At 41.8% G+C, this 21,468-nt stretch overlaps 1 protein-coding gene across 2 annotated transcripts in view; it reads left to right on the top strand.

Annotated features, from left to right (window-relative positions):
- The first annotated feature begins 205 nt into the window (after nt 1-205).
- Nucleotides 206-21,468, top strand: part of amot (angiomotin) — a 73,291-nt gene continuing 52,028 nt past the window's right edge. The window contains exon 1 of one of the 2 annotated variants that reach the window (XM_073057983.1): nt 206-427. The gene's annotated coding sequence lies outside the window, so the exon portion shown is untranslated. Of the gene's footprint in view, nt 712-21,468 lie in introns of both variants that reach the window. The other variant, XM_073057982.1, reaches the window with a different exon arrangement.

Genomic DNA, 21,468 nt, shown 5'->3' with positions numbered 1-21,468 from the left:
GAGCGGCGCCCTGTTACACGGATAATGTATCTTTGTGGAGCGCGGCGACAGAGCGATCTTTGTTGGCCCGCCGACAGGATTGACGTGCAATCGCCGAATCAGCTGTTCCATTCTCTGCCGGAGGCCCAATGGGAGCGGGCGTGGGCGGGACTTCCCGTCGCAACCCATCCTGAAGTGAGTGGCCCGGACTCCCCCCTCCACCCACCCGCCGTGGAGTTCAAATGCAACTTTCTTTGTGCGTTTTAGTAGCTGTGAAGTTAGTGCGAGATCTGCGCGCGGTTGCTGTGGTTTCCAAGGGGAGGTTCATTTCCTGCATTCCTGTCATACTCCCAGAATGAGCGAGAGCAGATTAATAATTATTACCAGCTTGATTCCTGAAGGCAGAGGAAGGAGCTAGATGGGAGACAAGGAGAGGGACAAGAAAGAAGTATGACTTAATTGTTTTATTCGATATTCTTGAAAAGTTGTAAGCGGCGAAGCGTTCTTTTTGACTGTAGGACGGTGTTTGGGTTGGAATGGTTATGGGCAGCATTCCATCCCGTTGAAGGGCTGGCGGTGGGAGAAGGTCGGGAGGCGGTGGTGGGGGTTGCATTGTGGCCGGAGATTGTTCCGAAGTAACAGCGGCGGCGTGCCTGGAAGGATGTGCCTCGACGTGGCGATGTGGCAGGAATGATCGCGGAATCCTCGCGGCGTCGGCGACCTCCGGAGTAGGTAAGTTCGGGAGCCGCACGCACCCCAGCTGTCAGCCGGGGCTGAGACCGCGACCGTGTCACGCGTTCCCCGTCTGAATAAACTTTGTTCTCTCTTCCCCCCCCCCCCCCCATCGGCTTTCCCGAGCTGATTTTATTCCATTATTCCCGCCCACATCATTATTGTAATATTTCTGCCCGGCGGTTTGCCCCCATTTTGGGGTCTACCTGTGATCATGTTGGAAAGCACGGAGCGAGAGGTGCAGATAACACATTCCTTTCGCTACGCGGAATATCTCGTCGTCGGTTAGCACATGATCTGAATTGCCAATTTGATTTTTTTTAAAAAACAAGGAGCGATGTCTTCGCATTACCATTTCACTTGACTACCTGAAGAAAAGTGATGGCAGTGGTGACAAATGGTGACTCCATTCGGTTCAAACCCTCCCAGAAATAAAGTTCACTGGATCTGATTGTGGAATTTGTTTCTAGGGAACAAATATAGTTTAACTTAACATGAGTTGATAACCCTATATCAGGATAAGAATTAACACTGTTGCTTGCTTTTTTTTCTGGGCTAATTAAAAGCGATTCTGCACTATAGACTATATTCATCCTTGTAACAGATGGAAGGAGAATATGTTTTTGAATTATCACTCAGTGAATTAGAATATGCTGTTTTACACGGGGCTGTCAGTACTAAAGCGTAACAGGAAGTGCATGTCGAGCACAGTTCTCGGGAAGGGTTTTTACCTCTGGATTCTAATGTCTAAAAAAAAAACTAGATATAAAGTGCAATTTCGTTTTCATTGCAAGATAGAGTTGGTGGAAGCAAACAGCAGGAGGACGCGTTGTAAGTTCAGTGTTGAACATTTAAAAGGATTACTGAGGACAGTATCGGTGTTGCTGTTTGTAATCCGCTGGGCAAGATGTGCTCTGCTTGTTGGTACTCAAATTATTTTTTGTAAGATTTGTGTTTTTTTTTTGGCATTACGTCCGAATGGGGAAGGGGCAAGATGGGTCAGTGAAGTAGAAACGTTCAGCGGTAGATGGAATCTTTGTGTGAGAACTTTGACAGAGGTCCCACCTGCTTCTGAATTTCGTGGATGGTCTTGCATCCTGAACTGGTTTGTTCTGTCTTGACTAGATGCATGTGATTAAGTTACAATTACAAAGGACTTCAGATTGTGTTTTAGTAAGAGAAGTGGAATTGAAGTACTTGGTTAAGCCGGGGTAGATTTCATTCTTTAATGTTTCCCCTAGTAGTGATGTATTTAATACATTTGGGAAATCTTAGACATTTTTGGAAGCATCACTGGCACTCTAATGCAGTAATACTTGAATGCTACACTGCTGGAGGTACTTTGTCTGTAATGATACAGAGTCCCGAGGCATTAATTCAAAAGAAATATGGGGCTTCGACCTTGGCATTGGCACCAAGATAGACTATTTGATCATTATGACGTTGATGTTCATGAGAACATCAAGGTAGAGAATATTACAGCAACAGTGACTACACTTCAGGAATGAGCACTGACTGAAAGTGCTTTGGAACACCCTGAGAGGGATGTGAAAGATGCTATATAATACATCTTTATTGTGTGTGGTCCAGCCCCCCCCCCCCATAGTTCCAGTATTACCCACGAGAGATCAACATGATGTAAGAAGCCAGAGCAGCAACATGCCTTTTGGCCTCTTGAGCCTGCCTGCTGCTTAATAAAATCCTGGCTGATCTGAGTTTTGGCCTGAACTCCATAGGTCAGACCAGCCAAGATTGCACATTCGGAGTTGTGTGTTTAGTTCCAGGCAGCAAAAGCTTTAATGTTGTTAGTAAAGGAACATGTAGGAAACGTGATCTTCAGATTTAAGTTAATTGTCAAATGGGAAAGTTTAAAAAGAAAACAAGTTAAAGGTACTTGTAACAAAAATATCAGTTTTAAACAAATTGTGGGAGGCAGCTGAATACTAATTTTCTAAAAGGAGATCGGAGTGCATTTGCTTCGCATTGACAGACTGAGTTCAATTCTGAGCTTGGCTGCTGCCTATGTGGAGTTTGCATGTACTTCCTGTGACCACTCGGCTGCCTTCTGGATGCTTTCAACCCAAAGATGTATAGGTTGGTGGCTTAATTGGCCACTGTAATGCAGAGGTAAATTTCAGCATCTGGGGAGATGTTTTTTTAAAAAAAATAGAGGAATAGTGTAAGATGAGTGGTTGATACAGTGGGTTGAAATTTTCCATAAGACAGAGGCGCAGGACTAAGCCTTCTGGCCCATTGAGTCTGCTCCGCCATTCAATCATGTTCTTTTTGTCTTTCAGTGACTTCATAATAACATGCAAATTAGAATAATTCCGATAGAATGAAATAAGTTCAGCAGTAATTTTTATGAATGAATAGAAAAATACAAATGAACTAAAACAAATTCAGGAACGGGACACAAGTAAATCAAACAGCAGATGAAATGTGGGGATACAGGAGATTACACTTGCTGGATGTGGAGCGACCTGCACTCCGCTGTAGGAACTCCGTGGGTCAGGCAGCATCTACAGGAGGGAGAACAGGAAGGAAGGTCAAAGCACCGAATCAGGTTTTGACCTGAAACGTTTGTCAGTTCCTTTCCCCCCGCACCTCCCCTTCCCTCACAGATGCTACTTGACCCCTGGCGTTTCCCAAGCAGGTTAAATGACGCTATATAAAAAACATTGTGCAGCAGAAATAAAATAAACACAGACAATGCATGATAAGGTTACTGGCGGATAATTACTGAAAATAGTGGAGAACTTCATAAGGGAATAAGTATTCAAAGAAATAATGGTGCAAATTAGGAATAGGTAGTGGTGAGTGTGAAGAGAATCTAATCGGGGGTTATGATGGATTGGTGGAGGTACATTGAATAATTTGCTTGGGTTTTCAGAAAATCTTCCAGTTATATAACCTAGAAACTCACAAAACATAGAACAGTACAGCACAGAAACAGGCTCTTCAGCCCACAAAGTTGTGCTGAACCATCATAAAAGTAAATCAAAAATCCCTAAAAACTTCTTTCCTACCCACAGAATGTCCATACCCCTCCATCCTCCTCACATTCATGTGCCCATCTAAAGGCCTCTTAAAGCCTCTAATGTACTTGCCATTACCACCATACCAGGCAGCACATTCCAGGCATCCACCACTCTCTTAAAAAAAAATTACTCCTCACATCCTCTTTGTACCTACCCCCTCTCATCTGTAATGCATACCCTCTGGTATGAAGACATTTCTACTCTGAGAAAGAGATACTCTCTGTCCACTCTATCAATGCGTATCATGATCTTATAAACCTCGATCAGATCTCCCCATAACCTCTGTTGCTCCAAAGAAAACCTGCCGTGATGTCACATGCCCTCTAAACCAGGCAACATCCTGGTAAACCTTCTGCACCCTCTTCGAAGCCTCACCATCCTTCCTACAGTAACTTTTTTGGGAAAACATTCGTAGCATCTCGTAATTCTTTCACCACGTTTATCTTCTCCAGTTTCTGCTCCTATGTTCACAAGCAGAGTTTCTTTGCTTTTCCTCAGGATATTCCGGTGGGCCTCTGGAGTACAGGTTTTCTCTAGAGTGTATTGGAGAGCTGGGCAGCCTGTTTACACACAGCAAGGTCCATAGTAGTGAATCAGTCTTTGCAGAGTCTGCCTTGTGGTGGTGGTGTTGGTGAAAGAGATGTGTTGGCTTAGAGGCTGAGCTGGGGGGGAAATACTGCTTTCTCTTTCACTAATGCCTTGAAATATATATATTTTACAAATGATTGACCTACTAAAAACAGAATGCATTTTTACAGTACTCCAGCGCTACACTGTAGTAGAATAGCTTGTGTGCTTAATTCTTCTGTGGTGGGGGAAGCTGCTTGAGCAAGTAACATTTTAAACAAGGAGTATTGTTAGGAGTGAAACAATATAATTGGAATGTGGAAGTGATTAGATCAAAAACAATAGATCATAAATAATCCAGTAAAGATTCATTGAAATAACCTCCTTGGAGTGGAATTCCAAAGATAGTTCCCCATTGAGACTGTGTATGTCAGACAGCAATGCAGATTTGAAGATGGAAGAGGGAAACTGAAGGTACCTAGGGAAATCATGGTACCATGTACCCCCCGCGTCATTTCAAAATGTTCCCCAGAAGAGATGTTTAAGATCTTGTTTTGCATGTTTCGAGAAACAGGATGACTTTTTATTGAATGAAATGGGTAAACAATATAATACAGGGGTACTTGGCTCAGCTTTTATAACTTGGTGTTTATCTGCTTTGAGTTTTGATCCCATAGGCTCACTTTATTCCACAGAGACATCAGGCACATGGGAGCACCATTAAGGATCTCCTCCCAGTAACACACAATCGGAATTAAAGTATGTTCCCTTTCCTTCATGATAGTTGTTCCAAATCCTGGCATTTGCTGTCTAACAATGTGGGAGGAACTTCATCAGTAAGGCTGCAGTGGTTTCAGAAGGCAGCTCACCTGTTCAAGTCAGGTGGCATGGTAGCACAGTTGTTCGTAAAATGCTAAACAGCATCAGTTGCTGCCCCTGACTAAGGAGATTGAATGTTCTCCCTCTGACCATGTGGGTTGCCTCTGGGTGCTCCAGTTTCCTTGCCCATTCTGAAGACGTACGGGTTGGGGTTGGTAAGTTTTGGAAGTGTGACAACAAGTTGCCAGCTGCCTCAAGTACATTTTTGGACTGTGTTGGTCGTTGATGCAAATGGCACATTTTGATGTACGTGTAACAAATGAATAGAGCTAATCTTTAAGCCACTTGGGGATGGGAAACATTTGCTCGTCTTCTCAGTGATATCCAGATCCTAAACAACAAATTTGAGGATGGAATTCCACATCTTGAGTTCTGTCCCCCACCTTACCCTGGAGCCTTTGATGTAGACCAACTCTGGCAGTGTTTCCACACCCTCACAGGTCCCAGCAGGAGATTCTTCTGTTCCAGGTCCTAAATTTACTTTATTGTCACCAAACAATTGATACTAGAGCGTACAGTCATTACAGCGATATTAGATTCTGTGCTTCGTGCTTCCTGAAGTACAAATTGAAGTAAATATATTAAAAATTTTAATTATAAATCATAATTAGAAAATAGAAAAGGGAAAGTAAGGTAGTGCAAGTCAGGTCCGGATATTTGGAAGGTACGGCCCAGATCCGGGTCAATAATTGAAGTTTAAAAAAAAGTTCCTTCGCTATTTTTATGCCCCCCCCCCCCAAATTACCAGAAAAATATATTATTCTGATTTCTCTATCCAGTCAGTTCCTAATTGTTTGTACATCTAGGATGTGATTCCTGAAGAAGAGGAACAAATGACCTAGTGGAAAAACTTGGCGGGTTCAAGGAGGAATTTTGGTGATGGGAGGTTGGGGGTGCAGGGGAATGTTGGTGAGCAGTGAACCGGAATCAGGTTTCTTATCACTGAGGTTTGTCATGTGTTCTGTTATTTTATGGCAGCAGTACAGTGCAATACATAAATTACTGTAAGTTACAATAAATAGTGCAAGCGAGGGTTAGTGAGGAAGCATGCGTGTCCACACTGTTCAGATATCAGATGGCAGAGGGGCAGAAGCTGTTTCTAAAATGCCAGTGTTGGTTTTCAGTCCCCTGCATCTCCTCACTGATGGTGGAGAAAATGTTGACTTTTCAAGTGAAAAACCTGTATTAGGATTAGGCTCTGGTACGTCATTTCTATCCAAGGTGTTGACAATGCCTTCCCTCCCTTCACTCTCTCTTCCCCCCCCCACCCCCCCAAGCTTTCATAGATGCTGCTCAATCTGCTGAGTTTCTCCAGTATTGCTCCAGGTTCCAGCAACTGCAGTCTCTTGTGTCTCACTAATTAAGGAAAAAAATTTCTTCAAGGTATTAGTTTCTCATTGTCTGGCATTTTCCTTGTGCAGCCATGCAGTGCACTGTCTATTGAAGCTTCCTCTGTAGAGGCTGAAACTGCTCAGAACACTCCAATTTAAAATCAAGTACTTGTATGCACAGAACATATGGATGCTTTCTAACCTTTGCCAATATTCACTGCTTAACAGACCTTTGGCCTCCCCTCTGGATAATCATAGCTGATCCACTTGATTAGAAATTGTACAGGTATTTAATATTGTTTGAACATGACCCTCTAAATGGTTCTGTTCTTCCATTTATTCAAAGTCCAATCACATTCTACACTTGGAAGATAATGCAGTGATTAATGCAAAAAAAAGTCAATATGTGAGCCATTACTAATTAATGTAGGAGTCAGTTACAGTACAATGAATCTTTCTTTGGATTATAGTAGGTGTCATCATCTTTCTCTTGTTTTGACTAATTTTGACTAAAATTCTCATATTCATGTGACTGTTTCAAAGTTTCTGGCCTTCTGGTTCCATTGATTTGACTGATTTCTTTTCTCTTTAAGTTTGCGTTCTTCAATTCCACTTTGTCTTAAAGATCTCAGTTGAACTACTTGAAAGCAGGCCTTTCCCACACCAGCCTCTTTGTTTGCTATTCAGATTGACCAGACAATATTCCTTCCTTGGTCTCTGCTAGTCCAAGTCATAATACCCCATTTGCAACATTATCAACAACTATGGTCTTTTTAAGGACCTTTTTGGCTCCTTCTGGAAATATTTATCCTCTGTTCCTCTTTCTGTGTTTGACAATCCAGGCACTCTTTTAATGGTTTGTAAAGTATCCTTTACAACTCTTGTAAAGAACTCACTGCAGAATGTGTTAAAGCTGCAGTCTGTGAGAGAAAATAACAATCTTTTTTTGTTTTTGATAGTCACGTGCTGATCAATTTTAAGAACATCAGTTATGACAGGCTAATGACAACAAATCTGTTGATCACTTCTTAAGCACTTTGTAATAAAATAGTTGCCTTTTACAGCAGTAGATAAAGGCGAAGGGGAAACTACCACTATCACTTCTCCAGTTCTGTTTCCCTGCAACTTTTACTCATGCTGTGAATTATTCAGCTTCTTGAACCTTGCTTACCAAGTTGTTCTTCCCATTTAAAGGTTAATTGTTAATACGGTAGGTTATTCAGCTTTGGGGGCACTGCAGCCAAGCATGGTGCTGAAGGAACTCAGCAGGTCAGGCAGCTTCAATGGAGGGGACTTAACAGTTGACATTTCAGGCCAAGGCTCTTGATCAGGTGTTTCAGGCTGCTTGACCTGCTGAGTTACTTCAGAATTTTGTGTGTGTTGTTTGAGATTTCTAGCATCTGCCAGAATCTCCTGCATTTAACCCAAGCATGATGCTGTTGTTTGTTCTAAATCTACAAGTGTTTCCATTTTAATGTCATTTATGTGATGGTGATTGGGAACATTCACCATCATTTTATTTCATTTTTCGCCCAGTTTGGAGACATTAAAATCATATTGTCATAATCGTATTGAATCCTGATTGTCAGCAAACTTGGTATGGACTTGGGGTGAAACTTGGACCTCTCCTTGACTTTTTAAAAAAAATCACAGTTATGCTTTAAAATGCATTTTATCAATAGATTAATACTAACATTGAAAATTTAAAGCAGTAACATGTTTGTATAGCTAATCAGAAATTATCTATGAAGAAAATGCATCAGCTGATATTGTGGTTAGATTTTCTTTCTTGGAATAAACCTGCAATTCTCTGTAGCAGCATCTGGCCTTCGTCTGATTTCTCACTCCTTGTTCATCACTCTATCATCGAGGTCAGCAAAGGAATAGGAACAGGAACAGTTTATTTAGTACCTCAATATATTTTGTGTCACTCACTGAAGTTGTGGTTGATTTGAATCTTGGCTTCATGGACATCCTTTTATTTTTATGTTAAGGAAAATCTGCCCATCTTAGTTTTTAAATGACTAATTTAGTCATCTGTTAATTCGGGTACACTTTGTGTGAAGTGGCTTTCCCTAACTTGATTCCAGATGATTTTGCCCTGGACTGCTGTGTTAATGAAAATTGATTTTCAATGGGTACCCAAGCAACTGTTTTCAAAGTCTTAAAAATCACAATCAAATCTTGCTTTAAGGTAAAAATGTCTGATTTATATTCATCTGATTCCAACTTGTTTATTCCATGTAATGGGGCCTAATTGCGTATGAGTGTTGACAGCATGACATCTAGTTATTATGTTGTAGTGTGATCGTTACTTTGATATTTACCTGAAAATATGGAAAATTGCCCAGATATGTGTCTTCCACAAAAAAAAGGTAAATCTGTTTCTGCCAATTACTGTCTCATCAAGTCTAGTCTCAATCACCAGCAATGTGATGAATGGAGCAACAGTGCTTTCAAGTATTTGGATTATGCCGGATTACTTGGCTCCAGACATCATCACAGGCACAGTTCAAATGGATATGGAAGAGTTCAAAATAAATTTATTGTCAAAAGTACATATGTCACCATATACATTTTCTCATGGGCATTGACAGTAGATGCAAAGAAACACCATCAGTGAAAACTGCACTTTAACAAAGATGGGCAAGCAACCAATGTGGAAAGGACAACAATTGTGCAAATACTAAATTAAAAACAATAATAAAGAAGAAAAATAATAGTGGGAATATAAGTTAGTGGTTGTGGAATCAGTTCAGTTTCAGGATGAGTGAAGTAATCCATGTTGATTCAGGAGCCTGGTGGCTGAAAGGTAACAACAGTTTCTGAACCAGGTGGCACACAGAAAATTCTGGAGGAACACAGCGGGCCAGGCAGCATCTACAGAAATGAGTAAACAGGACCGATGGAGGGTCTCAGCCTGAAACGTCAACTGTTTATTCTTTTCCCTAGATGCTGTCTGACCTGCTGAGTTCCTCCAGCATTTTGTGTGTTGCTTTGGATATCCAGCATCTGAAGATTTTCTCATGTCTCTGAATCTGGTGGTGTGGGACCCAAGGCTTTTGTACCTTATTCCTGATGGCAGCAGCGAGACGAGATCCTGGCCTGGATGGTGGGGGTCCTTGATGATGGCTGCTGCTTTCCTGTGGCAATGCTCCTTGTAGATGTGCTGAGTGGTGGCGTGGCCTGTACATGTAATGGACTGGGCTGTATCCACCACTCTTGTAGGCTTTGCCAACAAGCACGTTGTTGTTTCCACACCAGCTTGCAGCCACGTATCTGTAGAAGTTTGGTAGATTTTTAGATACCATGCTGACTCTTCGCAAACTGCTTTTAAATCACCTGCTTTTAAAACCTTGGGATTTCAGCCTTGATTTTTTTTGTTTGGGATTCAAGAAAAATATATTAAAAATGTTAACGGTATCATTTGTTAGGTAAACACTCAAGATGTTGCTAAGTTTGCATTTTGAGAATGTAAGTTAAAAAGATTCATTGCTTAAATTAATCAGTCTAGCCAGGTTTTACCAATACTTCGATTGCTGCAGTGTGTGGATGGTTACTGCTCAGAAAGCAGTTCAGGATCTGCCAAGCAACACACAAAATGCTGGAGGAACTCGCAGGCCGGGCAGCGTCTATGGAAGAAAGTGTACGACTTTACTCGTTCCCCCTCCAATATAGATGCTGGCTGGCGTGTTGAGTTCCTCCTGAGAATGTGGAGAGGGTAAGGGGTACGTGTAGAAAAGGGGGACAAGGGGTAAGTGTAGCAAAGTATGCGTACAGGACTGGAGACAGAGTATGTGATTGGGGAAGTGTAGGAGGACGGACAGGTAAGTAAAATAGAGTAACAGACAGATACGGCAACCACAAAGAAAGGGGAACCTTGCCACCGCAAGACAATGTGTCTGGCAAAGTATCTGAGCTATATACCTATTTCGAGTGTTTTGCTTGCGTCCATACTTATTCCAAGTATTTTGTTCGTGTCTATACTTATTCCGAGTATTTCGCGTGCTTAGCTATGCAATAGCCAATCGATCGATGAATTTGAATCGGTAACCATATTTGCGAATGTAGTGCCCCTTTTTTGGGTATAAGTATGACCTCTATTAAGTAAGTGTGTGTGTGTGTGTGTGTGAGTGTCTCTTAGTCTTAGATTTTCAGGATCTGCGGATTTCTCCTTTGTGTCTTTGCAGTTTTAAAAAATGTCTCCCCTGCAATGGATATTAAGTACTTTCAACGTTTCTGTCGTGATAGTTTAGAATGTAAACAACAAAGGCCATTCCCACTCAAGCATGTGCACCAGGAGAAAAAAAATAAGAGTTCAGAAAGACTGGGCAAAATATGATGGCTTTGTGAGTTGCTGGCTTTTGAGTGAGATTTCAGAAAATATACTATTGTGAGTTAACAGAGAGGATTCTGTGTAGTGACATGGATGATATTGGAACGTTTTTGTGGCTGACCTCATGGAGCTGCCGCCTCACAGGTCCCGACCTGACCTCGGTTGCTGTTTGCATGCAGCTTGCAAAATCCCCCCTTACCATTGTGTGGGGTTCCTCCAAAGCCACCTAGTTTTCTTGCACATCTCAAAAATGTCTGGGTTGGTAGGTTAATGGGCCCCGTGTGCGTAAGTGAGTGGTAAAATCTGAGGGGAATGTGGGAAAATAAAGTAGGATTTGTGCAAATGCCAGCTACTGAATGGGACTGAACAACCTGAAGGTCATGAACTGTGGCTTACCCCAAAGCTGTTTTGCATAAATGGTTTCTTGATGATCAGTGTAGTTGGTGGGTCGAAGGGCCTGTTTTTGGCTGTCTGAATCTAAGCAGCTTTCAGAATGTTGAGTACTATCCAGTTGTTAGCTGGTATTTTGGAATACGTACACAGCGTTGTGTACGTATTCTTTGATCCACAGCATCTGCAGTTGTATTTTTGTGAGCTGGTATTTTGGGCTAATTCATGGCTCTACTCTTAATGTTTAAGTAATGGTGGTTCAAATTTACAAACACCTTGTTCTAAAACCATAGAAAGTGTATGTTGTCTAGATAAATACAAAAAGATTTACTTAGTGGATGCAGACTTTGCTGACACTTACTGCCTGAGTCTAAATGCTTCTGAAGTAAGGATGCAGTTTGGAACCAACCGTTTTGGTGCGTTTGGACTTGTGTGCTGGGCAGGTTCTACAGATCTCCTCCTAGAATTTAAATTAGCTAGGTGACTTTCATTGACAATCTAGCAGCTTCATGGTTTCTGTTTCTGAGACGAGCAAAGTTTTCAATGAGCAGCAGTTTCACAGCAGAAGACATGGAGCAAGGAGGTTGAAATACTAACTCAGCTTGGAGAGATGGCAAAACTTTCAGCATCAGGCTTTGAGGGAGGTACTAATAATTAGCTCTGAAGAAGAATGAAGTCAATGTTTCAGGCTGAGACCCTTTATCAGGACTGAATGGTCTTGGCCTGAAATGGCAGCTCTTTATTCCTCTCCATATAGATGCTGCCTGTCTTGCTGAGTTCCTCCAGCATTTTGTATGTGTTACTCTGCAGAACCCCTTGAGTTGATTATTATCTTTCTCATTTCCTTGGTGGGTTATTTTTTTGTTATCGCTGTTGCTTTCTCTCTTTGCACACAGACATTCCTGCTCAGAGGAAAAACATTCCACAAAATATTCTAGGTCTTCTGTTAATACCGCTTCTGCCTTCTTTGGTTAGGTGCACAAGAACTTCATTAAAGGAATTGAGGATTGGGAAATCAGGATTTTATTTCTGTCTCAATTGCTGTGGAGATGCTAAACATGGATAAATCCTTAAACATAATAGATCACTGTGTTGCCAAGCTGGAGTAAGATTTGAATGGTAACTCGCTTTAGCTGATTGTAAATCTTATTTGCAAATCGATGACTTTTCTCACAGAAAAGCAGGAACTTGGTGATGCCTTGAGTTTTAAAGGTAGCTTTACTCACATGTGATCTTTGCTTGGGACGGGTTGATGTCACCTTATGAAGGTCAGGTTCAGTTATGTTCAGGCAATCAGTGCTACAAATGAACTTGGTATACATATTCTCATTTATCCTTTATATCAATTGTACATTGACTGTAAATACAGACATGCCTCACGTCAATAATAGCCATCTCAAATGTGTTGTTTTCTGAATTCAAAAGGCGACAGGTCTTGCCGGTCACAGTTTCCCGGAAAGAGAAACAAGAATGCTATTTCCTGGCCAAAAATAACTTGTCCAGGGTGGAAAATACTAAAGGAAATGGAGGGGAAAGAAAACTTGGGAATTGGATCTTCCTTGACTTTGCAGTACAAATTTAATTTTCAAAATTTATAAAAAAAACTTGTGAATGAAGTAACGTGTTTGTGTGTTGAAAACTGCACTGTTCTGATACATTGTTTAGGGCTGAATCATATGATCATTTGCACAGTCAGCTATGTTTACTAAAGAAGAGATTCTTCATCTCCACCCATTTCCTTTCATTGCCACTTTAAAAGAGTCCGGTTATTGGAAATGTGTTTCATTTACACATAACGTAATTTAGAATTCCTTTCTCCTTTCTCTTGCTCTGCCAGTCCCTCCCATTCATATTCCCGACATTGGACTCCCAATTCTATTCAGACCTCCGTCATGGGAAGATATTACCAGGCAGACCGGAAAAGATTCCAGGATGCACCTATGGCTTCCTTGGAAATAATGCTAATTCCCACTGATTCCTGGAACCTCTGGACGATCTTGTGAACCATCGCTTGTCACAGGAAGTTCACAAGAATCCTAGGAATGAAAGACATAATGCATGAGGGAGAATTGATGTTTTTTGGTCTGACAATAGACAATAGGTCCAGGAGTAGGCCATTCGGCCCTTCGAGCCAGAACCGCTGTGATCATGGCTGATCATCCACAGTCAGTACCCCGTTCCTGCCTTCTCCCCATATCCCTTGACTCCGCAATCTTTAAGAGCTCTATCTAACTCTTTCTTGAAAGCATCCAGAGAATTGGCCTCCACTGCCTTCTGAGGCAGAGTATTCCGTAGATCCACAACTCTCTGGGTGAAAATGTTTTTCCTCACCTCTGTTCTAAGTGGGCTACCCCTTATTCTTAAACTGTGGCCTCTGGTTCTGGACTCCCCCAACATCAGGAACATGCTTCCTGCCTCTAGCATGTCCAATCCCTTAATAATCTTATATGTTTCAATCAGATCCATTCTCATCCTTCTAAATTCCAGTGTATACAAGCCCAGTTGCTCCAATCCTCCAACATATGACAGTCCCATCATCTCGGGAATTAACCTTGTGAACCTACACTGCACTCCCTCAATAGCAAGAATGTCTTACCTCAAATTTGGAGACCAAAACTGAACACAATACTCCAGATGTGGTCTCACCAGGGCCCTGTACAACTGCAGAAGGACCTCTTTGCTCCTATACTCATCTCCCCTTGTTAGGAAGGCCAACATGCCATTAGCTTTCTTCACTGCCTGCTGTACCTGTGTGCATACTTTCAGTGACTGATGAACAAGGAAACCTAGATCTCGTTGTATGTCTCCTTTTCCTAACTTGACACCATTCAGATAGTAATCTGCCTTCCTGTTCATGCCACCAAAATGGATAACCTCACATTTATCCACATTAAACTGCATCTGCCATGCATCTGCCCACTCACCCAACCTGTCCAAGTCTCCTTGCATTCTCATAACAACCTCCTCACATTTCACACTGCCATCCAGCTATGTGTCATCTGCAAATTTGCTAATGTTACTTTTAATCCCTTCATCTAAATCATTAATGTTATTGTAAATAGCTGTGGTCCCAGCACCGAGCTTTGTGGTACCCCACTAGTCACTACCTGCCATTCTGAAAGGGACCCGTTATTCCCTACTCTTAGTTTTCTGTCTGCCAACCAGTTTTCTCTCCATGTCAGTACCCTACCCCCAATACCATGTGCTCTAATTTTGCCCACTAATCTCCTATGTGGGAACTTATCAAAGGCTTTCTGAAAGTCCAGGTACACTACATCCACTGGCCCTCCTTTGTCGATTTTCATAGTTACATCCTCAAAAAATTCCAGAAAATTAGTCAAGCATGATTTCCCCTTTGTAAATCCATGCTGACTCTGACCGATACTGTTACTGCTATCCAAATGTGCCACTAATTCATCTTTTATAATTGACTCCAGCATCTTCCCCACCACTGGTGTCACTGTTCTCTCTCTCTCCATCCTTTTTTAATAAGTGGGATAACATTAGCTACCCTCCAATCCACAGGAACTGATCTTGAATCTATAGAGCATTGGAAAATGATTACCAATGTGTGCACAATTTCTAGAGCCACCTTCTTAAGTACCTTGGGATGCAAACCATCAGGCCCTGGGGATTTATCAGCCTTCAGTCCCATCAGTCTACTCAACAACATTTTCTGCCTAATGTGAATTTCCCTCAGTTCCTCCATTACCCTAGGTCCTCTGGCCACTATTACATCTGGGAGATTGTCTGTGTCTTCCCTAGTGAAGACAGATCCAAAGTATCTGTTCAACTCGTCTGCCATTTCCTTGTTCCCCATAATAAATTCACCCATTTCTGTCTTCAAGGGACCAACTTTGGTCTTAAATAATTTTTTTCTCTTCACATACCTAAAGAAGCTTTTACTATCCTCCTTTATATTCTTGGCTAGCTTACCTTCGTACCTTATCTTTTTTCCCCGTATTGCCTTTTTAGTTATTTTTTTTGCTCTTTAGAAGTTTCCCAATCCTCTGGCTTCCTGCTCATCTTTGCTATGTTATACTACTTCTCTTATTTTTATACTGTCCTTGACTTCCCTTGTCAGCCACGGTTGCCCCCTACTCCCCTTAGAATCTTTCTTCCTCTTTGGAATGAACTGATCCTGCACCTTCTGTATTATTCCCAGAAATACTTGCCATTGTTGTTCCACTGTCATTCCTGCTTGGGTATCCTTCCAGTCAACTTTGTCCAGCTCCTCCCTCACGGCTCCATAGTCCCCTTTGTGCAACTGTAATACTGACACTTTAGATTTTCCCTTATCCCTCTCAAATTGTAAATTAAAACTTATCATATTATGGTCACTACCTCCTAATGGCTCCTTTACCTCGAGTTCCCTTATCAAATCCAGTTAATTACACAACACTAAATCTAGAATTGCCTTCTCCCTGGTAGGCTCCAGTACAAGCTGCTCTAAGAATCCATCTCGGAGGCACTCCACAAACTCCCTTTCTTGGGGTCCAGTACCAACCTGATTTTCCCAGTCTACCTGCATGTTGAAATCCACCATAACAACTGTAGCATTACCTTTGCGACATGCCAGTTTTAACTCTTGATTCAACTTGCACCCTATGTCCAGGCTACTGTTTGGGGGCCTGTAGATAACTCCCATTAGGGTCTTTTTGCCCTTACAATTTCTCAGTTCTATCCATCCTGACTCTACATCTCCTGATTCTATGTCACCCCTCATAAGGGACTGAATTTCATTCCTCACCAGCAGAGCCACCCCACCCCCTCTGAACACCTGTCTGTCCTTTCGATAGGACGTATACCCTTGAATATTCATTTCCCAGCCCTGGTCCTCTTGCAGCCATGTCTCTGTTATTCCTACAACATCATACTTAACAATTTCCAACTGAGCCTCAAGCTCATCTACTTTATTTCTTACACTTTGTGCATTCATATATAATACTTTTAATCCATTACTCCCCTCACCTTTCACATCGATCCCTATTGCACTTGGCTATACTCTCCGATCCCTTCCTGAGCTTTCTGCTCCATTAGTTCTGTTGTCTTTCTCAACTTTCCTTATTCTCTCTTTCTCTTTAACTCCATACTCACATTTCCAATTCGTCTCCTCTCCCCCCCCCCCCCCACTACCTAGTTTAAACACATGCATGTAGCAGTGGCAAACCTGCCTGCCAGAATGCTGTTCCCCACCTGTTAAGGTGCAACCCGTCCCTTTTGTACAATTCATCCTTACCCCAAAACAGATCTCAGTGGTCTAAGAATCTAAATCCCTGCTTCCCGCACCAGCTCCTCAGCTACACATTCAGATCCCCTATCTCCCTGTTCCTGCCCTCACCAGCATGAGGAACTGGAAGCAAACCGGAGATAACCACCCTGGAGGTCCTGCTTTTCAGCCTTCTTCCAAGTTCTCTGAAGTCACACTGCAGAATTTCTTTCCTCTTCTTCCCGATGTCATTTGTGCTGACATGCACTACCACTTCCGTCTGTTCACCTTCACCCTTGAGGATGCCCTGCAATCGGTCCGTGACGTCCTGGATCCTGGCACCAGGGAGGCAACACACCATCCTTAAATCCCGCCTGTTGCCGCAGAAACCCCTTTCTGTACCTCTCACTGTGGAGGTGTGGTCTGTACATGATAGAGCTCAGAAGGATAAGGGGAGGGATCTCATTGAAACTTGCTGGATACTGAAAGGGTTAGATGGAGTGGACGTGGAGAAGATGTTTCCATAAGTAGGAGAGTCTAGGATCTGAGGGTACAGCCTGAGAATAAAGGGAGGTCCCTTTAAAACTTGATGAGAAATTTTGACCACCTGAGAGTGGTGAATTGGCAGAATTGGTTGCCACAGAGGCCGTGCAGGCCCACTTATTGGGTATATTTAAGGCAGAGATGGGTTCTTGATTGATAAAGTGATTAAGGCTCATGGAACAAGTTGGGAGAATGGAGTTTTTTAAAAAAATCAGCCATGATTGAATGGTGGAGCAGACTTGGTGGGCTAAATGGCCGAATCTTGCTCCTATATCTTATGGTCTTATTTCCTATTCATTTTGGCAAAGTAGCATTTGGGATGGTATTAGGAACTTCAAGTCCATGCATTGGTCAAACAAAGAAGTGGTTTGTAAGTGAAAGAAAGTGCATTATCTTTCAAGCTATCCACCTACATCCTCAGCGGAGTAGAGACAGGTCACTCTTGGTCATGAGCTGTGGCCTAAGAAGGCAGTGGAAATCTGAGCGTGAATTAATCAGTGTTCAATACTCCACTACTTAATGCCAGCCATTGGACATTCATACAATAAAAACAAAACAATATTCAGCGCCTTTAGAGAGAAACATGGGGGTCAACATTTCAGGCCAATGATCTTTTTTCAGAACTAGAAAAAATTCAGAAGCAAATGTGTTGTAAGTAGTAGAGAAGATGGAGGAGTGAAAACAAATGGAATACGTGTGATTGGGTGGAGAGCAAGACAATTAGAATGACACCACTAATGATGACACTGTGGCATGGAATGGTGCAGGGCTATTACTGTCTGCTGATCTGTCTGGTAGCAGTGAGCTGACTGAAAACAGACAGACGGGGGTGTGTGTGTGTGTGTGTGTGTGTGTGTGTGTGTGTGTGTGTGTGTGTGTGTGTGTGTGTGTGTGTGTGTGTGTGTGTGTGTGTGTGTGTGTGTGTGTGTGTGTGTGTGTGTGTGTGTGTGTGTGTGTGTGTGTGTGTTTCTGTCTGACTCAGTAGCCACTTTATTAAGAATACCTGTATACCTCGTTTTTACAAATAATCTAATCAGCCAGTGACATGGCAGCAACTGTGCATAAAAAGCATGCAGACATGGTCAAGAGGTTTATTTGTTGTTCAGATCAAACATCAGAATGAGGGAAGATACGTGATCTAAGTGACTTTACCCATGCGGTGATTGTTGGTGCCAGACGGGATGGTATGACTATCTCAGAAACTGGTTGATCTCTTGGGTTTTCATGCACAGCAGTCTCTAGAGTTCACAGGGAATGGTGCAAACAAAACCTAGGCAGTGGGCGAAAATGCCTTGTTAATGAGAGGTCAGAGGAGAACGGCCAAACTGGGTCAATCTGACAGGAAGGTTACAGTGACTCAAATAATCACACATTACATTGCCTTTGTGAAGAAGAGGAACTCCGAACGCACAACATGCCAAACTTTGAAGTGGATGAGCTACAGCAGCAGAAAACCATGAACATACACTCAGTGGCCACTTTGTTAGGTACAGGAGGTACCTCATAAAGTAGCCACTGAGTGTAAAATGTACAAAAAAGCTGACACTCTTTGAGGTACCAAGTACTGTAGTTGTTGGACATGTGAAGTGAAATAAAATAAAATACTACAGATACTGAGGCCAGTAGCATCCAGCAGTTTCCAGAATCTACTTTCAATGACATTTGTACTTTGCAAAGTTTTCATAATGATCTGTGGCAGTTTTGTGTGTTATTGATCATTCTCTCCAACCCAGGATTTGGGAAATTGTATTTTAAAGCAAAATTCACACATTAAGTGTATGGAATAGAATCTGGTTGTGACGCTAATTATCATGGCATGTTCTGCAGGGTCATTGTCTGCTGAGATTGGGGCTGGGTACTCTGTTTTCTGAGCAGTCGTGACCTTTGAGTTGAAATCCCCAGCAGTTTTAATCGATATTCATTTTGTCTTGATAATTGATGAATCCCACGCACCCATTGTGCTGGGAGGTTCCGGATATGAGTAGGAGGCCTTATCGGACATTGGCCTTGTCAGTTATACTAGCTTGATTTGTGCGTGATCATGAACAATGTTTTGTATATAAACTCTGCAGAATTTCTTGCTTGATTGGTTGTGAAATAACATAGTTTAATAGCTGACATTATCAAAAATACACATGCTTTGCCTGTGAAAAGACATGAATGGCAGACTTGTGAAATCATGGAGTGCCTGCGGAAAGGTGCAAGGCTGAGTTGCAGAACAGTTTTGGCATATATTTATACTGATGAACGGGCAAATATACATGACTACTGGCATGCAAGTGAATCTTTACACAAGCAGATGTACGTAACTAGGAGCAAGCAAGTACATCCTTAGCACAAAATATTTTTATTCATAGAACAAGTGACTAAATCATATGTGGGTGTGCTTCTTTATGGCCATCTGCACTCAATGCTGCATCCTGATTATGAAAGATTATATGCAGGTCTAAACTTGGGACATTGCTTACAAAAGTTCATTGGGTTACAAAGTTCAAATACCAAAGAATTGCTAGTTAGCTTACCCTTTTGCTGACCCTTTTCCACAGAAAGACACTAATATCCAGGATTGGATCACTACAGGTTTCTTTTGTTTCATTGAATACATTTAGCTTGATATTCACACATGCAAACCACTGTACCTTTAGCCCCCGTTGCCCCAGCTGCTGTTAGGAGTAATTAGCAGGGCTGCACTTGAGAAAGTGGCAGGAGACACATTCGTATCGGCCTACAGTACACAACAAATCTTGAGCCAAGAACACTTTTGATTTAGTCACATTGGATGCTTTTGTTCTTACTTGCGTTAGGAAATTGTTTTCTTCTTTTCTATTGGGACTAATTCCTGGTCTTGTGTTTAGAAATGTGTGTGTGTTGATGTAAAGACAGCTTTAGATTTGCTGTGCTACTGTGGCATGGATGGCTGAAGGAATTGGAAACTAAGCCATGATAACCAACACTAGGCATTTGTGAAATTGCAGTCTCCATTGTTTAAAACAGTAATTGCAATTACCCCCCCCCCCATCTGTGTTCACTGTTGCTAAAGTTTTATTCTATGCCTTTATAACCATATAATGTGTCTTCTGCAAAATTGTCCTCCAAACGTTACAGTCATATTGAATATGTGTCTACACATTTGCATTTCAATTAGTCTTTGGCAAGCATTATGTGCTCCTCCTTATTCTTGGGAATTGTTTTCAAGATCTTTAACTTTTTGATTATGAACCCATCAATAATCCTGCCAGTCCATACATTCCTGCTCGCACTCTCCATTTTTTCCAATTCTGCTTCCTACTTTTATTTTATTAATGGCAGCTGCCCTTAGTTTCTTGTCTGTAAAAGTCACTGACATTGCTTTCCTGTTTTTAAATATTCTTAAACATTTTTAAGCTCATTCTGGAATTTAACCTGTGTTCTGGAGGTGAAAGGAAAGAACTCTTGCTGAATTTAGAAGTGGCAATTGAAGTGGCCTGTCCTCTGGGATTCTCATCTGCTTGATCTGGGACTGGACAGTCTGGTTTCTGAGCAAGCTGTCTGAATATTTAAAAAATGCAAACTTAGCCTCAATGTCTGGCTGTTAAGAAGATGCATGTCTTTTTTCTTGGTGTCTTCTGCCTTAATGTTTAGGATCATTCATTTCCCTCCTTGTTAAGTGTTTTTGGGGCAGAATCAGAAACAGCAGAAAATGTTCTTGGTGCCATAATTGGAAGGTCCTGTTCAACATCTGCTCTAACATCAGCCTGTTTACAGAGTGTGAACATCAGTGGAAAAGCCTGTATTTATTACTCATTTTTAGATGGTGCTGAGTTGTTGCCTTGAGCTATTGCAATGAAAGCTCTGCACAGCTGCTTCATGGTAAAGTGAGTGGTTGAGCATGGTCTGCTCTGGTTTCCTGGGTCCCAGACTTCTAATATGGTAGCAATAATGAGAAGGTAATAGATATCCGAGGTGTGTTGGTATCAGACATTTTGGAGTTGTCAAAAAGTGATAGTCTTTTGCTATCTCTTTTCTTTTTCATTTCAGCTCCTCCTGATGACTAGAAGTAAAGCTAGAGCTCTGAATGCCTAAAATAAGAACAAGTAATATTTAAGTCTGTGACAATGCCAAGTTCTTGTCTGCTAACAGAGGGGAAGTAAAAATGTGAGAGAGCATGCAAAACAACTGGCAGCAAACCTAGAAAAGGAAATTCAAAAATATATTTCTTGTCATATGAAGAGGGAAAAGCTTGTAAGGAGAAAGATGGGGTCAATTAGATACCAAAAAGAAAATCTCTAGGAGGCTGAGCACATTACTGAGGAAATTAATAAATGCTTTACATCAGTCTTTGCCAAGGCATATGTTGTTTCTGGACTCTCAGCAATAGAAGATGCAGTTGAGGCTAAATATAACAACATAAAGCACACACACAAAATGCTGGAACCCTAAAGAAGGGTGTTGGCTCATCATAGTCTGGTTACCTTTTTCCAT

This window comes from Hemitrygon akajei, chromosome 10 (genome assembly GCF_048418815.1).
Source record: "Hemitrygon akajei chromosome 10, sHemAka1.3, whole genome shotgun sequence".
Lineage (NCBI taxonomy): Eukaryota > Metazoa > Chordata > Chondrichthyes > Myliobatiformes > Dasyatidae > Hemitrygon > Hemitrygon akajei.
Note: the sequence above shows the minus strand (reverse complement) of the source record. Positions and strands in the feature narration are given on the sequence as shown.